The 14,674-nt window shown below is 39.5% G+C and overlaps 2 non-coding genes across 2 annotated transcripts; one reads left to right on the forward strand and one right to left on the reverse strand.

Moving 5' to 3' along the window:
* Positions 1-1,626: 1,626 nt before the first annotated feature.
* LOC141716547 (small nucleolar RNA R71) lies at positions 1,627-1,733 on the forward strand. The gene has a single exon (XR_012573253.1). It is a non-coding gene; the product is annotated as a small nucleolar RNA R71 (small nucleolar RNA).
* A 5,864-nt stretch (positions 1,734-7,597) lies between these two features.
* Positions 7,598-7,704, reverse strand: LOC141715480 (small nucleolar RNA R71). The gene has a single exon (XR_012572241.1). It is a non-coding gene; the product is annotated as a small nucleolar RNA R71 (small nucleolar RNA).
* Between the last annotated feature and the right edge of the window lie 6,970 nt (positions 7,705-14,674).

Consider the following 14,674-nt stretch of genomic DNA (forward strand, 5'->3'; position numbering starts at 1 on the left):
TGATCGTGAACCTTCATCATAAGCTCTCATTTTTGCACATCGAACATAGTTCGGCCAGTAGCTAAAAATGGTCTCCCCAAGATAATGAGAATCTTCTTATCCTCCTCAAAATCAAGAATTATAAAGTCAGCAAGAAAGATAAGTTTGTCCACCTTGACCAACACATCCTCCACAATGCCTCGTGAATATGTAATAGAACGGTCGGCCAACTACAAGGACATATATGTCCGATTCGGATCAGGTAGACCAAGCTTCTTGAAGATAGACAAGGGCATCAGATTGATGCTAGCTCCCAAATCACATAAACACTTGTCGAATGACAAGTTTCCGATGGTGCAAGGAATAGTAAAGCTTCTAGGATCTTTAAGCTTCGGAGGCAACTTCTGTTACCGCACAGCACTGCATTCCTCCGTTAGAGCAACTGATCTCTAAGTCATCGAGCTTCAATTTCCTGAGAGAGAATACATTTCATAAACTTTGCATATCTAGGCATATGTTCAAGAACTTCAATGAAGGGTATGTTGATGTGAAGTTTCTTGAAAACTTCCAAAAACTTAGCAAATTGCTTATCCAACTTCTGCTTTTGCAACCTTTTAGGAAAAAGAGGTGGAGGATAGAACTGTTTTTTCCCTGTATTACCCTGAGGAGGAGTGTTGACAATAGCTTTCTTTCTTGTTTCCACCTCAGCATCCTTCAGCACCACTGTTTCAACTACAATCTCATTTTCTGGAATTGGTAAGGATGCAGATGGACCTGCATTCTGAACAGAATTTTCAGAATCTTCATCTTGCTGAATTTGGGGGCTCGGGACCTTTCCATACCTCAATGTGATTGCATTCACCTGTTCGTCGACTTCCCTCTTTCCAGGATTGGCTTCTGTATCACTAGGGAGTGTACCAGGTTGTCGATTCAACATAACATTAGCAATCTGCCCAATTTGATTCTCCTAGAGTCTTAATAGACTCAGCCTGGCTTTTGCATATAAGAGCCTGGTTTTTGCACATAAGCCTCAACTCCTCTAATTCAGATTTTTCATTAGCGGATTGACCGACACTTCCTATGCGGGTAGTGTTGAAGTTGGAGTTGTTGCATTGGTGCATACTGTTGTTGAAAACCGGGAGGATTAAATTGATTGGATCCAAACTGCTGATAAGGTTGTTGTACCGCATTCTGATTGTTGCTCCAGCTGAAGTTAAGATGATTCCAGCTGTCAAGATGATAAGTGTTTGGAACTGGTTGCTGCGATCTCTGAAAGTTGCTCATAAACTGAGCTAATTCACTAGATATAGTGCATTGCTCTGTCGTATGCGAACCTGCACAAAGCTCACAAACACTAATCCTATGATGAACTCTATAGTTAGCCAGCGAATCGATCTTCATAGACAAAGCCTTTAGTTGAGCAGTGATAGCCGTAGCTGTATCCACTTTAAGAATTCCTGCTACCTCACTCTGTGGTAATCTCTGGGTTGGATACTGATATTAATTAACAGCCATCAGTTCAATTAGATCATAAGGTTTCATCGTAGCTCTTAGCCCATAAGGCTCCACCTAATGCTACATCGAGCATGAGTCTGGACTTGTGCTCCCAAACCATTATAAAAATAATTGATGATCATCCAATCAGGAATTTTATGATGAGGACACTTCCTAAGTATCTCTTTGTAGCGCTCCCAAGTTTCATATAAAGATTCTCCTGATTACTGCATAAATTGAGTAAGAGCATTCCTGATTGCAGCTGTCTTTGCCATAGGGAAGTATTTAGTGAGAAACTTTTGAGTAAGATCTTCCCAAGTAGTAATCGAACCAGCTGGTAGAGAGTGTAACCAGCTTTAGCCTTGTCCCTTAGAGAGAATGGGAATAGTATCAGCTTCACAGCATCTTCAGAAACACCGTTGAACTTAAAGATATCAGCATATCTCAATGAAATCCCTAATGTGCATATTGGGATCTTCCGTTGGAGAACCCCCAAACTGGATTGAATTCTGCACCCATTGAATCGTGCTAGACTTGATTTCAAAAGTATTAGCCGAGATGGTTGGTCTGACAATGCTAGACTGAATGTCATTGATCTTCGGTTGAGAATAATCCATCAAAGCCTTCGGATTCGCTTCTGGTTCTCCCATTGTAACAAAAACTTTTTCCTCAAAAAAGACACGAGATTGAGAACGCATTCACATACACGCTCTCTAGAATACTTGAAACAAAACAAGTACCCGTGTAAGTAAAATATCTGAGTCACTAAACTTTAACGATCACGGATGACAAGTACATAAACTAAATAATTAACAACACCGAGTCCCCGGAAGCGGCGCCAAAAACTTGTTAGGGCGAAAACACGCGCTAAAATTTACGCAAGTATACGCGTTCGTAAATAGTATAAGATTTAGATCAAATTCATTCCCACAGAGACTCTTTGGTTAATTTAAGAATATGCACCTATGCAATAATGATATGGTTAGTATCCAGTGCTAAGACAAATAACAAGTTGAGTTTGTTTATAACTAAGAACTAAACTAACAATTATAACTAAGAGAACAAGAATGGTTGAATTAATATATATGACAAACATGGGATTCTAACTTCATTACTACTTCATTCAAAGTCATTATTCATAACCTTAGCATGCAATGGTGATGACACTAATCAGATAACACAAAACTAGTAAACGCCAACTATCGTTATACGAATACCCTACTACCAAGCATCCACAAAAGAGATAGAAGTTGAATAGACACCAATTATGTTGAGACCCTATATGTCTATAGAATCTGACAACATAAAGGTTTAATAGCGCAAGTTATCTATCGTGATTACATAGGACAAGTAAGATGGTTAAAATTACCTATGAATCATGCATAACAAATACATGAATCTATGCTAGCATGCCAAGTTCTAAACCTCTATATTCACCGTCGCTTCAATAGAGGTTAACACGCTATCTTATATGTTAGCTACGCACATAAGACGAATAAGCACAACCAATACTAGGTTATCATACAATCACCACACACTAAGGGATCGAAATAATTTAACTAAAGAAATCCATAAATAAATCCGCTAGAACCCCACGACAACGATTAGTTCATAACCGAACTCATCGTCACCATGGGTTCCAATGAAAGCATGATAATGAATAATATAAGAGTACTAAGGTTCAAGAACAAATCGAAAACAAGCATCCAAGTATCAACTATATTAAAGAAAATAAAAGTCTTCTTCTCGGTAACCTTCTCGTGCTCTCTAGGTCTTTTTATTGCTCTCCCATCGCTCCAGGATGACCAGGACTCTCAAAATCTTCAATTTCGACTAAAATCAGGATTCTGGGGCAGAAACCGAGCGCGGGCATTCTATTTTCGGGCGCGGTCGCACTGGAATAGTATTTTCAGCGGCGCGGCCGCCCTGACATTCTGGAAAAATTCTGATAATTCTTCTTTTGGCCATATTTTGAGTTCTGCTCGTCAGAATTAGGCGATTCAACTGCTCACGTGAAGCTAACGAGATTCTCTACAACTTTAGAATGGCCTAGGCTTTCACTTATGATCTTTTTTCAGTATATTTCTTTGAAAATCTTTTTTCTTCATTTAACTAATGCCCGAAATGCACAAACACAAAAACACATTAAAAAAATCAATAACTTGAGTCCAAAAAACCAACTTAAGCCTGAAATGAAGCATTCCAAGTAGATATAAAATCCACTTATCAGGTCACGGCGGTGAGATGCTCGGATGGTGTGCTATTTCTCTCCCGAATTAGTTGAGGTGCGCGTAAGCTGACCTGGACACCTGTTATCAATAAAAAAGCAGTGTTGTGTGTACTATATTTTGAATTGTTGTGCCTCTATATATGGTAGCTTATTCTTCTCGGACCTGGCTTTGATCTATACATAAAAGATTGGAAAATTACCCTGCAACTCTGTTTATCAAATCCAACTTCTTTTACCTTCAACAGATGCAGAATGCAATTTATTAAAATAAAATGTTATGTTTTGTATCACTGTTTTACTATGCAAAAAAAATTATTTTTAATAGATTTATTTATTCATGAGAAAATTTAGATACGTCAATTCGTTCCTAAATGCTTATCTATATAATCTTAAAGGCTACTATTTCTCATATAAGATTTATCCACTAATTTATCCATGACCCATAATCTATGACCCGCTTTATTTTTTTACACATAAAATTTTATATTATACAGATATCCATGAATCTTTCACATTAAAATTCATCTTAACCCATATAAAAACTAATCTAACATATCAATTTAGACACTTAAACTGCTCCCTGATTATAGCAACTAAATAATACGTTTAAATTTTTTTGAATTCTATTCATCGTAATTTTTGTTACAAATAAACGATTTCTCTCAGATCTATCATTATTTTTTCTCTCCTTCTTCTTCTTCTTCTCTCTCAATTTCTTCGTGTGTATATATATATATATATCGTAATGTATGTGTGATTTGTTTAACTTGTTTGATTTGTGCATGATAAAGATATAGTTGATTATACATCAATTATTTTGAAATTAATGTATTTAGATATGTGTTTGTATTTGTGATTATCATTGTATCTATTACAAAATTAAATTTCTATAATGATTTCTCCTATCTTTTTGATATTTGTGTTTACATGTTGGAGTGATTTTTTATACTTCTTATTTTCCAATTTCAGGGGATTATCAAGACTAAAATAACTCATCAATGTTTGAGGCGATTGATAGTTTCATATCCATCACTCCACCTGTATAGTTCCTTTGTGTATTACGAATATGTAGACCTCTCATAGGAAATGGTAACCATTGTGGTGCGTTAATTGATTTAAAGTATGTACAAGATTTAACCATTGTCTTTTGAATATTTTTTGGATTGTTTTTTTTGCACTCCAACTGTTTGATTTAGTTCTAAATAACTTCATTTCGATTTTTTTGTTGTTTTTTAGCATAATGTTATACTTTTGTTGTTGTATTTGATTTTTCTCATTTTTTGTTAATTGTGGAACTTGGTGGATTATTTTCTGATTATATTGTTCTCCATATTAGTTTAGATTTGTGCAGACGCGGGGATGAATCTCACAATGTTTTCAACAAATTTTAAGTCAGGTGTGCACGACTATTTAATTTCACCGTGTTTTTGTTGAGTTTGTATCTTTTTATTCGATTTTAATATCAATAAATAGTTGCAGGCTACTATTCCATAATCGTGCACTTAAGATTATGTAGTTTAATTACTGGTGAGATATTATGTTGATACTCATTTGATTTTATGTTGATAAAATATACAGGTTAGGAGAAATATCAAGAGATCTAAAGTCAGTATTTCTTTTCGCCTTTATTGCTTTAGCATTATTTTTTATTATGTTGATATTATGTTGATACTCATTTGATTTTATGTTGATAAAATATACAGGTTGTTATAGCATTGTTCATGATTATGACAAAAGTGATATATTTTATACCACTTTTTTCTCCGGTTTTTTCTACCTTCCTGATAAGTGGCATTTTATACCACTTAAAGCGTCTTATAATAGCTTAAATTGGTGTCTTGAAATCAAGTATTTTGTGTATTTGATGCGTTTTTCTAGTGTTTGTGCATTTCAGGGTATTAGTTGCATTGCGGGGGAGAATTCATCAATAATAAGCCTTGGCATGTGTTTAGCATTGTAAGTGGGAAGACAGGAACAGATTGCAGCGAAGAAACGGAGCAAAACAGATCAATTTTCCAGAAAGGGTCTGAGCGCCCGCTTAGCTCTGAGCGGCCGCGCAGGAAGCTGAGCGCCCGCTCAGCTATGCTGAGCGGCCGCGCAGGGTCGTAATTTCAGAATAATTATTTTAGACTCCTATTTCTGTTAGGCTTCCAACTTCTGAGTAATCTGAGTTTTATGGGACTCCTATATAAGTAGATTTCAGAGACGTTTCACAAAGGTTGGATCGTTGTATTAATCGAAGAGCGAAGGAGATAAGGAAGAAGACCGTTTTAGCACACCGCAACAAAGAGGAAGCATATTTTCTTGTGATTCTTTATTTCGTTGTAACATTGGATGCTAGTTTTCTTACTTTGAACCTATTTACTCTTGTGACGTACTCTGGTTTAATATAATTAGTTTAGTTATTATTCTCCTGTGTTTATTTATCATGTTTTCATATGAACCCATGATGACGATAAGTGCTATCATGGGCTAATTGTGATCATGGGATCGTAACGGATTTACTATGGAATTCTTTAGTTAAGTTGTTTAATACCTTAGTGTGTGATGATTGTATGATATCTAGTATTGGTTGTGCTTATTCGTCTTATGTGCGTCGCGAACATATAAGATAGGGTGTTAATCTCTTGTGAAGCGACGGTGGATCTTGAGATTTAGAACTTGCCATGCTAGCATAGGTTCATGTATGATGTTGTATGATTAGTGGGTAACTCTAACCGTTTTATTCACCCTGTGTAATCAAAAGGAATAACTTGTTCTTAAATCGTTATGTTGTCAATTTCTGTAGACATATAGGGACTCAACATAATTGATGCCTATTCAACTTATATCTTAATTGTGGATGTTTGGTAGAATGGTATTAGTACAATGAAAGTTGGCTTTTATCAGTTTCGTGTTATTCGATTAATATCATCATTGTTGCATGCTAAGGGTAATAACAATGACTATTGAAGGAAGTAGTAATGAAGTTGTGATCTCATGAGTGTTTTAATATTGTTAATTTTAAGTATTAATTAAGTGCTCAATTGTAGTAGTTAATTGTAGTTAATAATTAGTTAATCAATTCTATGCGTTATTGTCTTAACATTGAGAAGTAATCATACATTGGTGAGTGAGTTTAATTGAACAATAATTAGTCTGAGTCTCTGTGGGAACGAACTAGAAAGTATTCTATATTACTTGCGAACGCGTATACTTGCGTGTATTATTAGCGCGTGATTTCGCCCTAACAAGTTTTTGGCGCCGCTGCCGGGGACTCGGCGTATTTGTTTAGTTTATGTACTTACCATCATTGGTCATTAGGACTCAGTGATTAAGACATGTTACTTATTGTTTTCGGTTGTGTTTCAGGTACTTTAGCGAGCGTTTATGCAAACTCGTTCTCGTACTCGCAAGAGGACTTTAGATACAGCTGAGGAGACATACGAAGTTCTTTATATTCCGGAGAAGATAGATTTTGAAGATTCGGATTCAGGAAGTGAGCAGAAAGAGCCAGTAATCATGGGTGATCGTATTGTTCCGGCAGATCCAGCTCTTATGGACTTTTCTCGGCCTAAAATTGATGACATTCAGTCAAGCATTCTTCATCCGGCTATCCAACCTAACACCTTTGAAATCAAGCCGGGCACTATTCAGATGGTGCAGAATTCTGTTTCTTTTGGAGGTGCTGCGATTGAAGACCCCAACATGCACATAAGGAATTTTGTCGAGATTTACAGTACTTTCAAATACAATGGTGTGACTGATGAGGCTATCAAGCTGAGGCTTTTCCCATTCTCTCTAAGGGATAAAGCTAATGACTGGTTACATTCTGAACCAGCTGGGTCCATCACTACTTGGCAAGATCTTGCGCAAAAGTTTCTGGTGAAGTTTTATCCAATGGCAAAGACTGCTGCTATGAGGAGTGCTCTTACTCAGTTTGCGCAGCAACCTACAGAATCTATGTGCGAAGCTTGGGAGCGCTACAAGGAAATGTTGAGAAAGTGTCCACATCATGGAATGCCCGATTGGATGGTGATCACTGGTTTCTATAATGGTTTGGGGGCCCAATCTCGGCCCAAGCTCGATGCAGCAGCTGGAGGAGCCTTGTGGGCCAAAAGCTATACTGAGGCTTATAATCTTATTGAGACTATGGCTGCAAATGAGCATCAAAACCCAAATCAAAGGATGATACCTGGGAAGGTAGCAGGTATTCTGGAAGTCGATGCAGCCACCGCTATTGCAGCGCAGCTCCAAGTACTGTCTATGAAGGTCGATTCTTTAGCCACCTATGGAGTCAATCAGATAGCTATGGTCTGTGAGCTTTGTGCAGGTTCTCATGCTACGGATCAGTGTTCTCTTGTTAACGAATCTGTTCAGTATGTGAACAATTATCAGCGACAACAGCAGCCTGTGCCAGCTACTTATCATCCTAACAACAAAAATCATCCAAATTTTAGCTGGGGTAATAATCAGAATGCTATTTAGCAACCATATCAGCAAGGTGTGAGTAAGCAGTTCAATCCACCTGGATTCCAGCAACCGCAAGCAATATGCTCAAAGGCAATCATATCCTCAACAGGGAGGTGCAGCTGCACCCACTAGTGCTGATTTTGAGGAACTTAAGCTGTTGTGCAAGAGTCAGGCGGTGTCGATCAAAACCTTGGAAAATCAAATTGGCCAAATAGCCAATGCAGTGCTAAATCGTCAACCTGGCATACTTCCCAGTGACACTGAAGTGCCAGGCAGGAAGGAAGCTAAAGAGCAAGTCAGGGCTATTACCTTAAGGTCTGGAAAGGTTGCTGATGCTAAAAAAGTAAAAGAAGGAGAAGCTGAAGTTGGAGATGGAGATGAAGAAGCTAAGCAAAAGGAGAAAGCGGTGGAACCCAGAAAGACTACTGTTGAACACACTCTGCCTGAGGGTAATACAGGGGAGAAACAACTCTATCCTCCACCACCTTTCCCTAAGAGATTGCAACAACAAAAGCTGGATAAGCAGTTCAGTAAGTTTCTGGAGGTGTTCAAGAAACTTCACATCAATATACCTTTCGCTGAGGCTCTGGAGCAAATGCCTAGTTATGCGAGGTTTATGAAGAGTATTCTTTCAAGGAAGGTGAACCTGGATAACCTTGAGACCGTTGCTCTAACGGAAGAATGCAATGATGTGCTCCAGCAAAAGTTACCTCCAAAGCTTAAAGATCCAGGTAGTTTCACCATTTCTTGCACCATTGGCAAGTTGCCTTTTGACAAGTGCCTTTGCGATTTGGGAGCAAGCATCAATCTAATGCCGTTGTCGATCTTTAAAAAGTTGGATTTGCCTGATCCAAAGCCCACCTACATGTCTCTACAATTGGCTGATCATTCTATTACTTACCCAAGAGGCATAGTGGAGGATGTGCTAGTCAAGGTGGATAAGCTCTTCTTTCGTGCCGACTTTGTTATTCTGGATTTCAAGGAAGATAAGAAGATTCCCATAATCTTGGGAAGACCTTTCTTGGCTACCATCCGTACCTTGATAGATGTGCAGAAAGGTGAACTTACTATGCGGGTGCAGGATCAGGATGTGACATTCAATGTATTCAAAGCAATGAAATTCCCTACAGAAGATGAAGAGTGCTTAAAAGTGGATGTGGTTGATTCTGCGGTTACTTCAGAATTCGATCATATGCTAATGTCTGATGCATTAGAGAAGGCCTTAGCGGGGGATTTTGACAGTGATGATGAGGATGGCAATGAGCAATTACAATATCTTAATGCTTCTGCCTGGAAGCGAAAGCTAGACATGCCGTTTGAATCTCTTGGTACTTCTGACCTCAAAAATGCTGAAGGAAAGCTCAAACCATCAATTGAGGGAGCACCCACCTTGGAGCTTAAGCCATTTCCTGAACACTTGAGGTATGCTTTTTTAGGTGATGCATCTACTTTACCTGTTATTATTGCATCTGACCTTTCAGGTAGTGAGGAGGACAAACTCTTAAGGATCTCGGCTATTGGATGGACCATAGCAGACATCAAAGGGATCAGCCCTTTATATTGCATGCATAAGATTCTTCTAGAGGAGGGTAGTAAGCCGACTGTTGAGCAACAGCGCAGACTTAATCCTATCATGAAAGAGGTGGTGAAGAAAGAAATTCTGAAGTGGCTAGATGCAGGAATCATTTATCCTATTTCTGACAGTTCTTGGGTGAGCCCCGTGCAATGTGTATCTAAGAAAGGAGGTATCACTGTGGTAGCAAATGAGAAGAACGAGCTCATCCCCACTCGAACAGTCACAGAATGGAGAGTATGCATGGATTACAGAAAGTTGAACAAGGCCACGAGGAAGGATCACTTTACTCTTCCGTTTATTGATCAGATGCTTGACAGGTTGGCTGGTCATGAGTATTATTGTCTTCTAGATGGCTACTCAGGTTATAATTAGATTTGTATTACACCAGAGGATCAAGAAAAGACTATCTTCACTTGTCTATTTGGCACATTTGCTTTTCGCAGAGTTTCGTTTGGGTTATATGGCGCACCGGCCACTTTTCAAAGATGTATAATGGCTATATTCTCTGACATGATTGGAAATAATGTCGATGTGTTCATGGACGACTTCTTCGTCTTTGGACACTTGTATGATGAATGTTTGAATAATCTTCGTGTAGTGCTAAAAAGGTGTGTGGAAACTAATTTGGTGCTCAATTGGGAAAAATGTCATTTTATGGTGCGTGAAGGCATTATTCTTGGGCATAAAGTCTCTAGCAAGGGTCTTGAGGTGGACAAAGCCAAGGTGGGAGTCATTGAAAATCTTCCACTACCTATTTCTGTGAAAGGAATTCGTAGTTTTCTTGGTCATGCGGGTTTTTATCGGCGTTTCATCAAGGACTTTTCAAAGATATCTAAGCCGCTGTGCAACTTGCTTGAGAAGGATGTGCCTTTAAAATTTGATGATGAATGTTTGACGGCATTCGAGACTCTTAAGAAGAGTTTGATCACTGCACCAGTTATTACAGCGCCTGATTGGACGGAGCCTTTTGAGATGATGTGCGATGCGAGTGATTATGCGGTGGGTGCAGTTCTTGGGCAGCGCAAGAATAATCTCTTTCATGTGGTCTACTATGCTAGCAAGACCTTAAATGGGGCCCAAATGAACTACATCACTAATGAGAAGGAGCTCTTGGCTATAGTCTTCGGTTTCGAAAAATTTCGATCTTATCTGCTTGGGATAAAAGTGACAGTATTCACTGATCATGCGGCCATTCGCTATTTGGTTTCCAAGAAGGATTCGAAGCCAAGACTCATTCGTTGGGTGCTCTTGCTACAGGAATTTGAGTTAGAGATCAAGGATCGAAAAGGTATTGAGAATCAAGTAGCTGACCATCTATCTAGATTGGAGAATCCCGAGTCTACTTCACATGATAAGACATTGATCAACGAATCTTTTCCGGATGAGCAGTTGTTCGCAGTTCAGGAGGAAGAGCCATGGTTCGCAGATATTGTGAATTATCTTGTCAGCAATATAATGCCTCCTAATCTGACCGTAACTCAAAAGAAGAAGTTTCTGCATGAGGTGAAGTGGTATATGTGGGATGAACCGTATTTGTTTAGACACGGAGCTGAACAGATCATCAAGAGATGTATCCCATTCTGTGAGACGGAAGGGATATTACGAGACTGCCACTCCACAGTTTATGGTGGACACTATGGTGGTGAAAAGACGGTAGCTCGTATTCTGCAAACAGGTTTTTTCTGGCCTACTTTGTTTAAGGATGCTCATCGGTTTGTTTTAAGGTGTGATCGTTGCCAAAGAGTGGGAAATCTTACGAGAAAGGATGAGATGCCGTTAAATGTGATGCTTGAAGTCGAAATCTTTGATGTATGGGGAATCGATTTCATGGGGCCTTTTGTTTCGTCCTGCAATAATTAGTACATCTTGCTGGCAATCGATTATGTCTCAAAATGGGTAGAAGTCAAGGCTCTACCAATAAATGATACAAGGGCAGTATTGAATTTTCTTCAAAAGCAGATTTTCACAAGGTTTGGAACGCCACGAGTAATCATAAGTGATGAAGGGTCGCATTTTTGCAACCGTAAGTTCACTTCTATGATGCAGCGCTATAATGTGAATTATCGAGTTGCTACCGCCTATCATCCATAAACAAATGGTCAAGTGGAAGTGTCTAACAGAGAGATCAAGTGCATTTTAGAGAAGGTTGTTTATCCGTCAAGAAAGGATTGGTCTTTAAAGCTCGATGAAGCTGTTTGGGCTTACAGGACAGCATACAAAACTTACAAAACTTCACTTGGTATGTCCCCGTTTCAACTGGTGTATGGTAAGGGATGTCATTTACCAGCGGAGCTTGAGCATAAGGCCTATTGGGCGTTGAAGAAGTTGAACCTGGATCTAGATGCAGCTGGAAAGAAGCGAATGCTTTAGCTGAATGAACTTGATGAATTTCGACTCCAAGCGTACGAGAACAACAAAATGTACAAGGAAAAAGTGAAAAGGTGGCACGATAGGAAGCTGCATCCTAAGTTATTCGTGCCGGGGTAACAAGTTCTCTTATTCAACTCTCGTCTCCGACTTTTTCCTGGGAAGTTGAAATCAAGGTGGTCTGGACCTTTTATTGTCAAAACTGTGTTTCCACATGGAGCGGTGGAGATTTTTGAGAATGATCCGGACCAAGCATTCAAGGTTAGTGGTCAACGTTTGAAGCACTACTTTAGGGACACGGCAAACCGGGAAGTGGTTAGTGCCGTTTTATTGTCAACTTGAGGAAGGTACGTAACGTCAAGCTAATGACGAAAAAGAAGTGCTTCGTGGGAGGCAACCCATGATTTGTTGTTACAGGAACCCTTAGAAGTTAATAACCTATCCAAAATCACAAAAAAATCAAAAAAATGGAGCATGGACTGGGAGAAATTTTTTTATGATCAATAAAAAACCAGAAAAAATCAGAAAAATAAAAACACAAAACACAGCCCATAAACCCTCGACCTATTTCCCCATTATCCCATGATTTTAACCCTTAACCCCACTCATAATCAAATTCTACCCTAATCCATACCCTATATATACATACACCTATCCCATATATCTCCCATACACTTTCAACACTTCAACTCTCTCCTAAACACAAAAACACAAATCTCAAGCACTTTTACTCAGTTTCGATGGCACCCAAGAGAGCAAGGACTATCGATAACAGCAGCACTGTCCCTACTGCCGATTCCTCGAGGGGTACTGCTGCGAGCCTCATTTGAATGATAGGGTTGCTGAGGAGGAGTACACTAGGCTTCTGGGGAAGCCAATTTTGAAGGAGAGGAGATTCTTACCATCGAGGAGGGATGGTGAGTTGTTACCTATGATTGCTGAGAAGGGGTGGATAGCTTTTTATGAGTCACCTGAAGCAGTGCCGATGAGTGTGGTTCGCGAGTTCTATGCGAACGCGAAGGCCGAGAAGAATGGGTATTCCGTGGTCCAGGGGATGACGGTGGATTATCACCCTGCGGCGATTCGCCGTGTGATTGGGCAGAGACAGAGGAAGCCCACGGAGGAGAACTGGAACGAGAAGACTGCTGAGAATTTTGACTTGGATTTGATTTGTGCTACTCTCTATAGGCCGGGCACAGTTTGGACCTTCAAGACTGGAATTAATGAGTATCGTCACTTTCCGGCGATAGCTATGAATAGGTATGCCCGTGCATGGAATGCTTTTATTTGTGCTAATATTTTGCCTACTTCGCATGCACATGAGGTCACAGTTGAGAGAGCACAATTGTTGTGCGGAATTTTGAATGAGTAATATGTGAACCTTGGTGAGTTTATCTACCAAGGAATTCTGAAGTTTTTGAGGGGAGCTAAGCACATGAACATCCCTTATGCATCTACGGTTACCAAGCTTTGCCGAGCGGTGGGAGTTCAGTGGCCGTCTCATGAGCAGTTGCAGTTGTCGGCCGCTCCTATTGACTCCGGGACTCTGCATGCAATGCAGGAGTGGACCGGTAGTGAGCCCGAGGAGCATGGGCTGGTTTATCGTCTTCCAGGAGGGCGTCCAGCACAAGGTGCTACCATGGCGAGGCCAAGGCGTGATGAGGCTGGTTCTTCTAGAGCTCAGAAGGGTGCTGGGATGGCTGATGCCCAGTATAGGAGGCTGTCACGGAGGATGGATGCCATGTACGAGACGTAGAGCAGGTTTGCTCAAGAGCTCACCCTTGCACTAGGGACTGCTTTTCGAGACCTTGGAGCTGACATCCAGTGGCCAGTTTTTGGTGAGGACTCTGCATATCCGCCTCCTGATACACCACCCTCTGAGGGTGATGATGATGATGATCTCTTCGAGTAGGTATACCCTGTGTTCCTTTCTACTACCTTCATTGGGGACAGTGAAGATTTTAAGTTTGGGGGTGGTAGTTAAGGAATATTTTTTGTGTGTGTCATATAGTTGCATATTCATGATAGTTTAGTTCATATAATTGCATAATTTTTGTCATATAGTTTTTTTATATAACTTTAATTGTTTATCATGTCATGTAGCTCATGCATTTTCCATGATCCCTTTTGCGCTGATTTACCAATTGATTTGTGATGTTGATGCGAGTGTAGTGATAGCGTTAAAGTAATGTTGAGTCGTGTAGGTTGATATGCATGCTAGAAACACTTGTATTTTCACTAAATCTTTGAGAATGCTTAAAGACTAGAATGTTGTTATGGTTTGATGGTTTTCGAGGTTAATCTATTTATTATGCTTAATTTTATAATAGGTTCTTAGTGATAAAAGGCATGAAAAGAAATAAAATGGAGTAAAAATGGAAATCGTTGCTAATTGTGGCTAGGCGTCAAATGGCTAGTAGCCGGCTCGTATGTTTATGCGAGTAGTCTAGGGTTGAACAAGATGGAGCGAAACGCACTTGCTCAGAAATTTTGAAAAAAAAAAGAAAAAAAAAGAAAAGAAAAAAATAAGAAAAAAAATAAAGAGTTAATGCATAATTGATCACGAGTGGGCTCTT

This window comes from Apium graveolens, chromosome 3, assembly GCF_009905375.1.
Source record: "Apium graveolens cultivar Ventura chromosome 3, ASM990537v1, whole genome shotgun sequence".
In the NCBI taxonomy this organism is placed as follows: domain Eukaryota; kingdom Viridiplantae; phylum Streptophyta; class Magnoliopsida; order Apiales; family Apiaceae; genus Apium; species Apium graveolens.